The 13,184-nt window shown below is 31.1% G+C and overlaps 1 long non-coding RNA gene across 5 annotated transcripts in view; it reads left to right on the top strand.

Moving 5' to 3' along the window:
* Nucleotides 1-13,184, top strand: part of LOC145260693 (uncharacterized) — a 123,412-nt gene that overhangs the window by 8,822 nt on the left and 101,406 nt on the right. Inside the window, exon 2 of one of the 5 annotated variants that reach the window (XR_013864358.1) lies at nt 1,121-1,437. The exons of the other annotated variants lie outside the window; for them this stretch is intronic. This is a non-coding gene — a long non-coding RNA (uncharacterized LOC145260693). Of the gene's footprint in view, nt 1-1,120; nt 1,438-13,184 lie in introns of those variants that run through there. 5 annotated transcript variants of the gene reach the window in all.

Genomic DNA, 13,184 nt, shown 5'->3' with positions numbered 1-13,184 from the left:
ATATATATATATATATATATATATATAGAGAGAGAGAGAGAGAGAGAGAGAGAGAGAGAGAGAATTTTTTTTTTATAAAAGCCAAAAACAATGAATTCACTTTTGTCTTTTGAAAAAGAGAGGTCCCTTTCTCTCGAAATTAATTAAAGTTCCATACCACCCACGGACTTTACATACACCGGACATACCAGCAACTTGGTTATAAATAATTATACATTGAGGGGAGGAAAGATAGACGAATAAAGGCGAGACACTCCTCTACTCAAGCATACCCTACATTTGTTTGTTTTTCTCTCTTTACTTTCATAATTCCGGTCTTTATCCGCATTGTCTTTGGCCTTTATAAGAAAAAAAAAATTCTTTATATTTCTTTACCAACAATGCTTCAAGCAAACTAATACCTACTCTTATATATATATATATATATATATATATATATATATATATATATATATATATATATATAATCAAATAGCGTAATAGAACTATCCTAAAGGTATTTGCAGCTTCTCTTTTAATTTTCAGATTTAATCATTTCAAATCACACTCTATTTTCTTTTTGAGTGATGATTGTTGCTACTTATTCTGATGAGTTAAGGGCATAATAGATTCACTGATTGATATAGTAATTAAGTGATTGATTTTGCGCTACGAAACAGATACTGTCAAGAATTGTAAATGTCAACTGAATTAAAGGAATAAATTATAAGCTGGTCAACATCATGAACTTTGGAATATAGTTTTTTGTCATTTATTCACTATATATATATATATATATATATATATATATAGTTATATATATTAACATTTGGATTTATATATATATATATTAACATTTGGATATATATATATATATATATATATATATATATATATATATATATATATATATATATATATATATATATCCAGCAGACATTATTAAATACACTGGAGATACGTTGCTTTAGGGTTCTTTTATTTTTTTCGATTTTCCGTAGAACTGTTTTTATATAAAAATCGAAAATGATGAAAGTTCCGTGATTAAATTATTACGAGTGATGGCAGATTATTCACCCGATAAAATTTATTCTGTTTTTTAATTTTTGCTTTTCTTCTTTCCATTTTTGCTCCTTTTTAGTTCCCCCCCCCTTATCAACTCCATGGATTACACATGAAGATGATTCGCAGTCGAATCGAAAGCGGTCGTGATAACAATGGAACTTTCATTAATATTTCAATTTGGACCTAAAAGTTTTTATACAGAAAATGGAAAAAAAGGAAAACTCGGACCATAAAAGCAAAGTATCTCCGTTGTATTTGATATTGTCTGCTTGAATAAAAAAAATGCTGCCTAAATTCATTGATCTTATATATATACTAGCATTTCAGCCCGGCGTTGCCCGGGTGTTTGGAGGTGTATGCTGAGCAAAAAAAAAAAAAAAAAGAGTAATTTTTTTTTAATTGGACCCCTATTATGACCCCTTAAAATTTATAGTTTCGGGCTCAAATCACTTTATTAAGTTAGATCCAGGTTCAAGGAACCTATATCTAAAATTTCAAGTGTCTAGACCTAAAATTGTCGGAGGAGTTTGGTAGAGTTCTTAAAGGTCAAATCGTTGAAATTTGACCCCTTAACAGCCAAATTTCTGGCTGAAACCCGTCACATCGATTTTCCCAAATCTCAGTACCCGGTATTTCAAATTTCGAGTCTATAGACTAAAAATTGACAGAGTTATTGCGTAGGGAAATGTACACAGACAGACAGTTCACTTTTATAGATATATAGATATATTACAGTTTTTTGAAGGATAGGTGGAGTCATTAGAATTTGGGGGAAGATCGATGCAGGGAGAAAAAATAGACACTAAAAATAGTCAAAAGGTTCCTTTTTTATTTTAGTCGAATAGTCTTTTGACGATTTTTAGTGTCTATATATATATATATATATATATATATATATATATATATATATATATATATATACATATATATATATATATATATATATATTAATTTTATTTATACAAACATTAATGGCTACATATGTGCATACATGTTTCTGTAATCACCCACGTTGGGGGATTACGTCTTCAGGCCAAGAATTACCGTCAAAAGTGACATTTCCACCAAATACATTTTTCTATTTCGTTTATCAAGTTAGGATACAACCTGGGTGGGAGTCATAAAAAAACGGTAAAAGGATGAGTGAGGTCTTTGAAGATAATAAACATCTTTTTTTCTTTTCCCCTTCCCCTATCCAACCTAACTTTTGGTTTTATGGCATAGGGTACTTGAGAGTTTAGTTTTCTTGTCTTAGAGTCTGTAAGTTAAGAACCTTAGCTATGGTCAACTGGTTAATATACCTGCTCTGTTCACTCATTGAGCACTATTTTGGTAGACACATGTTGTTTCATTGGATGTACTTCTAGGAAACTAAACTCTACTGGCTATATATATATATATATATATATATATATATATATATATATATATATATATATATATTAGTGTTGTGTTTATTAATCGGAATCGATAATAGAAAACATCGGGACCTTTTTGGGATATCGGACTCGATGGCAGGATCATGAAATTTTCCGATACAAAAAAAAAAAACGAAATGTTTTAATTGTTTATTTTTCCATTTTTTTTCCTTTAAAACTTAATTTTCCAAAGTTTTAAAATGATAAATATTCATTGATTTAAATCTACCAGTACAACTAAGATCTATAGTTAACATATATTTTGAAGCATACGAAAATATATTCATATATTACATTATATTACTACATTCGTAGTAAACGAAAGAAAAAATCGGGAAAAGTCTTTATATTTAGAAATTAAAAACGAATTTGAATTGGGAAGTTTTTTTTTTTTTTTTTTTTTTTTTTTTTTTTACACAGGCATCACCACATTATCCAAGCCAAGAGGCCACTCAAGGATAAGAGTTAAAGAGGGTATGAAAATAAATTTTGGGCAATTATATCATAACTCCTCACATATTACTGAAAATTTATAAATAAAATATTATATGTCCTTAACATTTCAGGTGGGCACATGAATACACACACACACACACACACACACACACACACACACACACACACATATATATATGTGTGTGTGTGTGTGTGTGTGTGTGTTTGTGTATGTGTGTGTGCATGCGTGTGTGCGCGCGTGTGTGATTGCTTCATTTTATCACATGAATTAATATACCAAGATATAATTTATGCGTAAATTTTCTGTATTTACTTAAACAATGCTCACTCACGAGAATGAAACACGGAATATTTTGTGTAGCTTAATTGCCATATATATTTTCATAACTTATATATATATATATATATTTTTTTTTTTCTAAATTCAAAATGGCGTAATGTAAGCAAATATTAAGGTAATTGAAGCTTCTTTTCCAATTTTAGAATTTTTTAATTATGCACAAACGCATTTTATTTTCATTTTGGGTGATTGATAGTTGCTATTTCTTCTGATGAGTTAAGGGCAAAATAGATTCACTGATTGATATGATAATTAAGTTAATGATTTTGTGCCACGAAATAGATACTGTCAAAAATTGTAAATGTCAACTGAATTAAAGGAATAAATTATAAGATGGTCAACATCATTGAATTTGGAATATAGTTTTTTTGTCATTTATTTATTATATGCTCTGTAATTACATTGAGCTTCTTATATAAGGATTGTTATATATTATATGGAAATATAAGTGAATAAAAAATATTTCCACAGAAATATATATATATATATATATATTTCTTATTATATATCAATCCTTATTTTAGAAGCTCAATGTAATTACAGAGCAGTATAGAGAATAAATGACAAAAAGTTATATTCCAAAATTCATGATGTTGACCATCTTATAATTTATTCCTTTAATTCAGTTGACATTTTAGCATTCTTAACAGTATCTGTTTCGTAGCGCAAAATCAATCACTTAATTATTATATCAATCAGTGAATCTATTTTGCCCTTAACTCATCAGAAGAAATAGCAGTAATCAATCCGTCCAAAGGAATTGCAGTGTGATTTGACATGATCAAAATCCGAAAAATGGGAAGAGAAGCTGCAAATACCTTTATATTTTGCCATTACGCCATATTGAATTTTTATCAAACAAAGTCATTGAACCCAACTATTCGTACTAACAATTTTAATTAATTTATGAATCTTCTACCAAAATGTTCTATTTAATAATTAGTAAATTTATTAATTCTAATTTGTGTATAAATACTTATGAAAATAATATCAACAAATTATAAACTAGTATACGTGTTTGTATATACGAAACTAAACTAAGCTAAAAAAAAGTCAATGGCATAATAGATTTACTGATTGATATAAAAATTAAGTGATTGATTTTGCGCTACGAAACAGATACTGTCAAGAATTGTATAAGTCAACTGAATTAAAGGAATAAATTATAAGATGGTCAACATCATGAATTTTGGAATATAACTTTTTGTCATTTATTCGCTCTCTCTCTTTATATATATATATATATATATATATGTGTGTGTGTGTGTGTGTGTGTGTGTGTGTGTGTGTGTATAAATTGATGAATAGTGATAGATAGGTTTTGTATCGGGTTGTTTTCGATATGTATCGATAGTCAATAATCAAAATAATCCGATGAAAGAAGAAACTGGCGATTTTGACCAAAGTTAACATCTTAGGCAGCCAAAAATAACAAGTGCATTTAAGAAATTTTATTCTCATACAAGCAGAAACGCCCAACATATAAATAAAATCAACAGTAGGTGCCAAGAACGCGTTCGAAATTAATGTTTCTGTTTAAAACACAATTGAATCATGATACTTGGCTTTTTCACTTTAAACTTAAATTCAAGCAATTATCACCACACAACCAGTAATGCCATGCACATAAAAAAAAACAAAAACAATAGGTTCTCTGCAGTGCAATGTGGGCCTTTTTAATCTCTCTACGTCGTCGGAATATTATTTCCATTACACACACACACACACACACACATATATATATATATATATATATATATATATATATATATATATATATATATATATATATATAAAATTTATTTATACAAACATTAATGGCTACATATGTGCATACATGTTTCTGTAATCACCCGCGTTGGGGGATTACGTCTTCAGGCCAAGAATTACCGTCGAAAACTCTTTTTTTAGTTTTCGACGGTAATTCTTGGCCTGAAGACGTAATCCCCCAACGCGGGTGATTACAGAAACATGTATGCACATATGTAGCCATTAATGTTTGTATAAATAAATTTTATATACCTGCTCTGTTCACTCATTGAGCACTCTTTGGTAGACACATGTTGTTTCATTGGATGTACTTCTAGGAAACTAAAGTCTACTGGCTATATATATATATATATATATATATATATATATATATATATATATATATATATATATATATATGCACATTTTTGTTATGAAAACTATACGTTAAATATTTCTTCAGGCATACCATGATAGTTTTAATGCTGTGGCTGTGCCTTTTAAAAGCTGTTGAAAAACCGAACAAATCATCAGCAACTTTTTAAATATTTAAATGCTATTTACATTGCATATTCACTGCAAAGAAACTTAAGCATGTCTCTTAGTTATGTAACATATATTTTTTATATAATTAATATTTATTTTAGCTTTCACATTTGCGATCGAACACATCCTTTTTCAAAGCATTCCGACGCTATATATATATATATATATATATATATATATGTGTGTGTGTGTGTGTGTGTGTGTGTGCATGTATGTATATGTATGCGAATACATATATATACGTATATTCACATACATATATATAATACTTATCCATACATATATATATATATATATATATATATATATATATATATATACGCGTACATATATATACATATATATAATACAATTTCTATATACATGCAAATATACATATATATAGAAATTATATTATATATATGTATACATGTATATAGAGAGAGCGCGCACGCGCGAGAGAAAGAGAGAGAGAAAGAAAGAAAAGAAAAGTATATATGTACGGAAAGTATTTTAGTTATAATAAGGGATCAAAATTCATTATATATATATATATATATATATATATATATATATATATATATATATATATATATATATATATATGAAGAGAACTGAATATATATATATATATATATATATATATATATATATATATATATATAATATATGCATATGTGTGTGTGTGTGTGCGTGTAAAGTGTGAAAGAAACAGAGTGAGTAATGTAATAGGTCGGTAGATAGATAGATAGATAAATAGATAGATAGACAGATAGATATATCGACAATATTGTAGTTATAATTATAAGAGATCAAAATTCATATGGACTTTTAAATACATTTGTTTTTCGTTTATTATCAAAAACAATATTTCTTATGAAATTTCCTGCGTTTCGGGATTCATCTTCGGCCTTCAAAATCAACAAAGATCAGACCATTCCTGTAATTATTCAGTCCTTAGTGATTTTGCGGTGAGAGTTAAGTTCTGTGCAGTTCTAGGAGGTCCACCCTCCCGGGCTTTACATTCCTATTATAAGGAGAGGTTTAGTTTATTGCTAATCGCCTGAGGTTCCCTCACCAGGGAATGCTGATGTGGCTGCCCAGACATTTTTTTTACCATGTCAGTGTGCCCATCCTCTGGTGCACTGACTTCTCAATCTCACTTTCGACCCTGGTGTCGATGTTCTTGCAGTGGGAGAGAATCAAACAACAATTTTTAAATAGAAAAAAGTAGGCGTTTAATGTCAGTTTGAGACAAGAACTATGTTTCGCATAAAATTGACAAAACAATTCTTGGAGATATTTTTTAAAAACACATTCTGAGCATTTTATTTTTATTTATAGATATTCACACACACACACACACACACACACACACACACACACACACACACACACGTATATGTGTGTACATGTACGTATAAATATATATATATATATATATATATATATTCATATGTCTCCACCCACCATGCCATTTGATCCATGATTGTGACTTAGGTTGCTGGGCATCGGAGCATACTCCACACGCCGGTGGGTCATGTATGCCGCAGGTGATAGGGCCTAAGCTCCTCTGGAGGTTTCTGTCAGGGTTACCTCACCCTTAGCCTTTGGTTAAAAGAACCTTGGCCCACAAGGCAGTGGAGGTCCAGTTATACGGCGCACGATACTCGCCGTTCATCAGAACCCCGTCTGCGTGTCAGTGATCACGATGTACACGTGGGGTTAATTTGTCTGGGAGAAGCACAGTATGACGCTAAGACATCTGTATGCTTTTAACACACGTCCACACGAGACTTTGATCACCAGTAAGCCGTGATGAAGGCAACCTGTCTAGGAGAAGGAAAACCCTGACATAAAACCTGCGGCAATTGCTGCTTCCAATGATGTTGACTTGCTCTTCCTTTTGGTTCAATGTGGCAGTTGTTTAGAGAGTGGGATTGTCTCGGTGCAAAGTCTTTCCTCACTACAAAAAGCTTCAAGCACAGACATTACTTGATATGCAATGGAATACATATTTTGTAATCAGTGTGTATCTCGATAACAAAAATGCTGGCTGTAGCCTGAAACGGCAAACGGACATTCAATGAGAACAGATGCAGATATGGGCATGAATGGCAATAAAGCTTCTAGAACTTCAAGGGTCTTGCCTGGCAAGTGTTCAGGGCACCATAGCTTGGACCCGGTTATCAGTGGACTATAGAAGGTTCATAGAGGTGACCGTCTGGCACGTGCTGCAAGTTGCGCTCATGTTTTCGTCATTTGAGACAGAGATATATTAAGTAATTGCAATACTCGAGAACGAGTTGCTGTCATCATGTATGTGTGCAAATATTTAATCGATAAATTCTTAAACAACTGATCACATAACACTGCAATTAACAAGAAATAGTAATCGCTGACCTAGGATGTTTTATAACGAGTATATCTTTGTTCGGATGAATGAATAATGCGTACAGGCATATATCGCCAAGTTGAAAAGCAAAATGTTCATTTCAACTTATCCACATATTTTTAAATAAAACAGTAGATGTACGTGTGTCTGTGTGTCTGTGTGTAAATATTTAACCGATAGTCACATAACACTGAAATTAACAAGAAATACTAATCATTCACCAAGAATGGTTTATAACGAATAAAATCTTTGTTAGGATTAGACGAATAACGCGTACAGAAATATGTTGGCAAGTTTAAATGCCCATTTCAACTTTCCGACATGCTTCTATTACTTTTGCGCATGCGCAAATACATTCATAACTTAAAGTGGGTCCATTTAAAATCTTTCTTATCTATCTGTTGTTAGCTCAAACGATAGGGAACGAGACGGGAGCGCTTAATGTTTTGTTTCTAGGATGTTTTATAACGAGTAACATCTTTGTTTGGATGAATGAATAATGCGTACAGGCAGATATCGACAAGTTTAAAGGCAAAATGTTCATTTCAACTTATCCAAATATTTTTAAATAAAACAGTAGATGTATGTATGTGTGTGTGTCTCGATAACAAAAAGGCTGGCTGTAGCCTAAAACGGCAAACGGACATTCAATGAGAACTGATGCAGATATGGGCGTGAATGGCAATAAAGGCTCTGGAACTTTAAGGCCCTGGTAGGTGTTCAGGGCACCACAGCCCAGATCCGGTCATCAGTGGATGTGCTGGACTATAGAAAGTTCATAGAGATGACCGTCTGGCACGTGCTGCTAGTTGCGCTCATATTTGCGTCATTTGAGCCAGAGATATATTTAGTAATATTCTCGAGAACGAGTTGCTGCCATCATATATTTATATGTAGAATATCAATAAAGTAAGAAAACGACAATATAAAAAATACTAAATATGATATAGGATATTTAAAACTATTTATACCATGGTATTTCGAAACCTAATGCTTCTCATCGGAATGTATCACACTTTAGTTCTCCCATCCCCTGCGCAAACAGTTCCAACCTTTTATCTCTCACTGCACAATTATTTCACTCCATATGTTGTTATCGCTAGACAACGCATCTGTATTATGTTATCTAGCATCTCCTCTCAGTTTCTGATGAGAAGCATCAGGCTTCGAAATAACATGGTATAATAGTTTTACTTATCCTACACCCCTGATTGATGAATAGATTAATAAATCTGTATATATCAAGGGTGTGATTTTCATTGTAATTTGACTTTCAAGCGCACCTGATGCATATTTTATTTTATTCAAATTAAATCAACGCTTCTATAACGGAACTCACATCCCTGGCGTTGATCTCGCGTAGCCAACGCATCGTTCCGGCCTTTCAAAATACAACCGCCGAGAGACACGCGAGGATCTTTACTAACTGTATTTTCTTTCTCCAACTTTACAACATGGCAAGACAAAAGAAGAGAAAGAAAAAGAAAGAAAGAAAAAGAAAGAAAGAAAAAAGATGTACAAATACTGAGGATGGAGTTTGACTGCGAAATATATTTAAATTATAAAAAGTAAAATATTGGTTTATTTTCGTAACATTGCGTTTTAATTTGACTTTCAAACGCACCTGATGAGTATTTTATTTTACGTCAGTATATATTTTTATATTGTCATTTTCTTATTTTACTGATATTTTATGTAAGGTCCAAAACAATTTGTTGACGTTTCCATTATTCCAATAAGTGTCCGCTTAAAGATTAAACCTTATTTTTTTTAGCTTCCCATATATATATATATATATATATATATATATATATATATATATATATATATATATATATATATATATATAGGGAGATAAAAGAATAAGGTCGATTATTTAAGAGGATACTTATATATATATATATATATATATATATATATATATAGTCATCCACATACAGTACTGTTTCGCTGTTTCACAGCTCATTTGTATGGCTAGACAGGCAACTGCCTCAAGCCAGGATCGAAACCCGACCACCCAAATGACAGTTAATGCTTCTCATCATTGCGCTATATGACTACTGCTGTGAGGGTAATGAATTAACGATGTTTTGACATCGTCGAAATGCCTTCGCTCGATTTGTTTACACAAAGAGCGTCGCTTAATACGCTAATGGCAGTTTGTATATCACTATATATATATATATATATATATATATATATATATATATATATATATATATATATATATACTCGGGTTTTTTTTATATTCAAAAGTAATGGACTAATGAATTCAACGAGGTTGTTAGATAGTGCTCAATAAAAAGAGCTGATAATACTTGTTTATTGTTATATAAACATGCTCACATCCCGCTGCTACAAATAGCCACTTGTTTCAATCAAACAACAGATATCATCAGGCAGCGACTTGACTATTCCAAAGTTCAATGAATAATCTATTTATTTTTATTCATTGAACTTTTGAATAGTCAAGTCGCTGCCTGATGATATCTGTTGTTTGATTGAAACAAGTGGCTATTTGTAGCAGCGGGATGTGAGCATGTTTATATAACAATAAAAAAGTATATATATATATATATATATATATATACATATATGAGAGAAAGAATATATATATATATATATAAGTATATATATATGTGTGTATGAGCGAATATATATGAGAGAAAGAAAATTAAAACTATGTTGAACTTTACAATCAAAATATATTGTTCGATTGAATACTCCAAAAAACAATTTACAAAGTCCTTATTCCGCGGAGTTTCACAGAATGTTATTCTTGCTATTCTTCTCATTAGAGGACAGAAAGAAATCAGCAAATTATATTTGTAGCAATGCTAGAATTTGCTGGTTATGGCATTAAGTGGAAGCGCAATTTATTCTAGTCATAAATTGCCAAGAAAAACACATGCAAAAATGTTGAATATGTAAAAAAAATATAAAAACAAACCGCGCATAATATTTCAGCTTACATGAAAATTCTCTCAAGGTAATTCGAAAGGCAAAATAATTCTTTATAGAGAATGAAATCCAAAATTAAATCAGTGTGATGTTAATAGTCATAGTTCGGTTGGAAAGTTTTCAATGTAGCTGAAATAATGGAACTTGCAATATTTTAAGATATAAATTTATTATATTTTTTTTAAATAGAATATCTTGTCCTTTTCTTTTCCAGTTTTAACAACTAGTCCTTTACTTTTTCCATGTTTAAGCTTAACCATATTACATTGTATGCTCGCATTTTTCTACTGTAATCCATGCTTTTTCCAGGCTTATAATAAATTCACTTGTTCTTTGTTTAATTGTAATAACAATGTACGGCACTCGTCTGTTTTCAGTAAAATTCCTCAATTATCTCCCCTTCATCCTTTCATTATGTCTGTTTCACTTCTTTCTTCTCTTTTCGAATTAGTAGCAACAGTAATCGCTGAAGCGACATGGTTGCTATGGAAACCAGTCATAAAAACGACGCTCACCTCCTTATGTTTTTGTTTTTTTTACGATTTTGAACGCCAGAAAATTCATCATAAGTTTTGTTTTACTGAAGGAAAATTGAAATTTTTTTCACAATATAGCTGAGAAGGTGATCTATAAACTGCAATAATTGTTTCAAATTTGGTCGAAAAATGAGTGAGCGGTGAAGCTTTAAAGTTCTTAATGACTAAAACTGCCACTTAACCATATATTTAAACACTACCGTTTTTGAATGATACGAGACAAAAAAACTCAGGAAGATCTGCTTCATTCAAGTAATAATAGGAAAAACCTTTTTTTTTTTTAAACTACATTATTTCGAATTATTTAATCAAGTAAAAACACCATTTCTTTTTTTTTTACGTGATTATTAATTTTAAAAAGTTATTTTTTCATTGTATTTTCATGTCTAATTAAGTTTTTTACGATAATTTTGTTTATTAAATTGTTAGGTAATTTGCTAGAATAACTTTTTAAATTTAGTAATCAAATAAAAAAAATGGATTTTTTTTTAACTGATTTAATAATTCGAAATAAGAAAAATTATTTTTGTTTTAATTTAAATATTTTTATTGCGCAATAACATGTATCAGTCTGAGAGAAGTTAAACATAAAAAAAACTATCAGAGACCTAAGTTCCAGGGGTACTATGTAGGGAGTTTATCAGCAAGATGTTTGTTCACATTACACTTGAACTTCTGCATGTCAGTACAGTTGGGAAAGCAAAAACCGAAAGAGAATTCCAAAGTCCTGCTGTTCTGTGGAAGAAGCTAATAGAGTAAAAGGTTTTCTTACATCTAAGGATTTCAACCGTGTAGAGAGGGGACTTTGCTGCTTGTCGGGTTTGTCGGGGGTATTTTTGTCGAGGGGGTACAAGTGCTTGTAGTTCATCAGAGCATCCCCCATTAAAATACTTGTAAAACAGGCAGAGGGATGCAACATTTCGTCGGGGGGACAGGGGCTGAAGTTTAGACGACAATTCAGGACCTATTAGATTGGCGACTCTCTTTTGGACCCTGTCCAGGAGTGAGAGACTAGTAGCAGATGCACCAACCCAAATGTGACAGCAGTACTCCATACATGAGCGAATGGTGGCTTTGTAGAGGTACAGGGTACTTTCAAGCGTAAGTAACTTCCTAGCACGATAGAAAGAGCCCGCCTTCTTTGCAGCAGCCTTAGCAATGATCTCAATGTATCTATTCCAACTCATGTTTCCTGTGAACGTTAAGCCAAGGAGTTTGAAAGAACTGCTCTCAGGTAAAATATCTTTAGCCATATCTATTGGTGGTTGGTAAGGTTTACCGGCGTCTTCTACTGCATCGAACGTCTAAGCATTGTAGTTCACCAACTTCTGTAGAAAGTCGTACCAATTCTTACCATCAAAAAAAAAAAAACAAAAAAAAAAAAAGAAGAAAAAACGGATTTGTTATAAATCAAAATATCGAATTTAATTTTAATCAGATTGTATTTTGGAGTATTCAGTCGAACAATATATTTTAATTTTTTAATAAATAAATAAATGTGTTCATTTATTAAAATTAAATTCATTAATTTTATATTCCAATATCAACAGTGCTTAACATAAACAGCTGACTTTCTATTATTTAATATATAATGAAGGGATTGTTCCAATATATTTCCAGATTCCGATACAATTACGAATTCCGCACTAAATTCCCGATTCCGATACAATAACCGATTCGGATTCCGATTCTTCATAAATTTCTAAATATTTATCAGCAGATTTGTTATTTTTTTTCTCCTATATCTTACAAAACGAATG

Source organism: Euprymna scolopes, chromosome 36 (assembly GCF_053919585.1).
Source record: "Euprymna scolopes isolate OS-2025 chromosome 36, ASM5391958v1, whole genome shotgun sequence".
Classification (NCBI taxonomy): domain Eukaryota; kingdom Metazoa; phylum Mollusca; class Cephalopoda; order Sepiida; family Sepiolidae; genus Euprymna; species Euprymna scolopes.
Note: the sequence above shows the minus strand (reverse complement) of the source record. Positions and strands in the feature narration are given on the sequence as shown.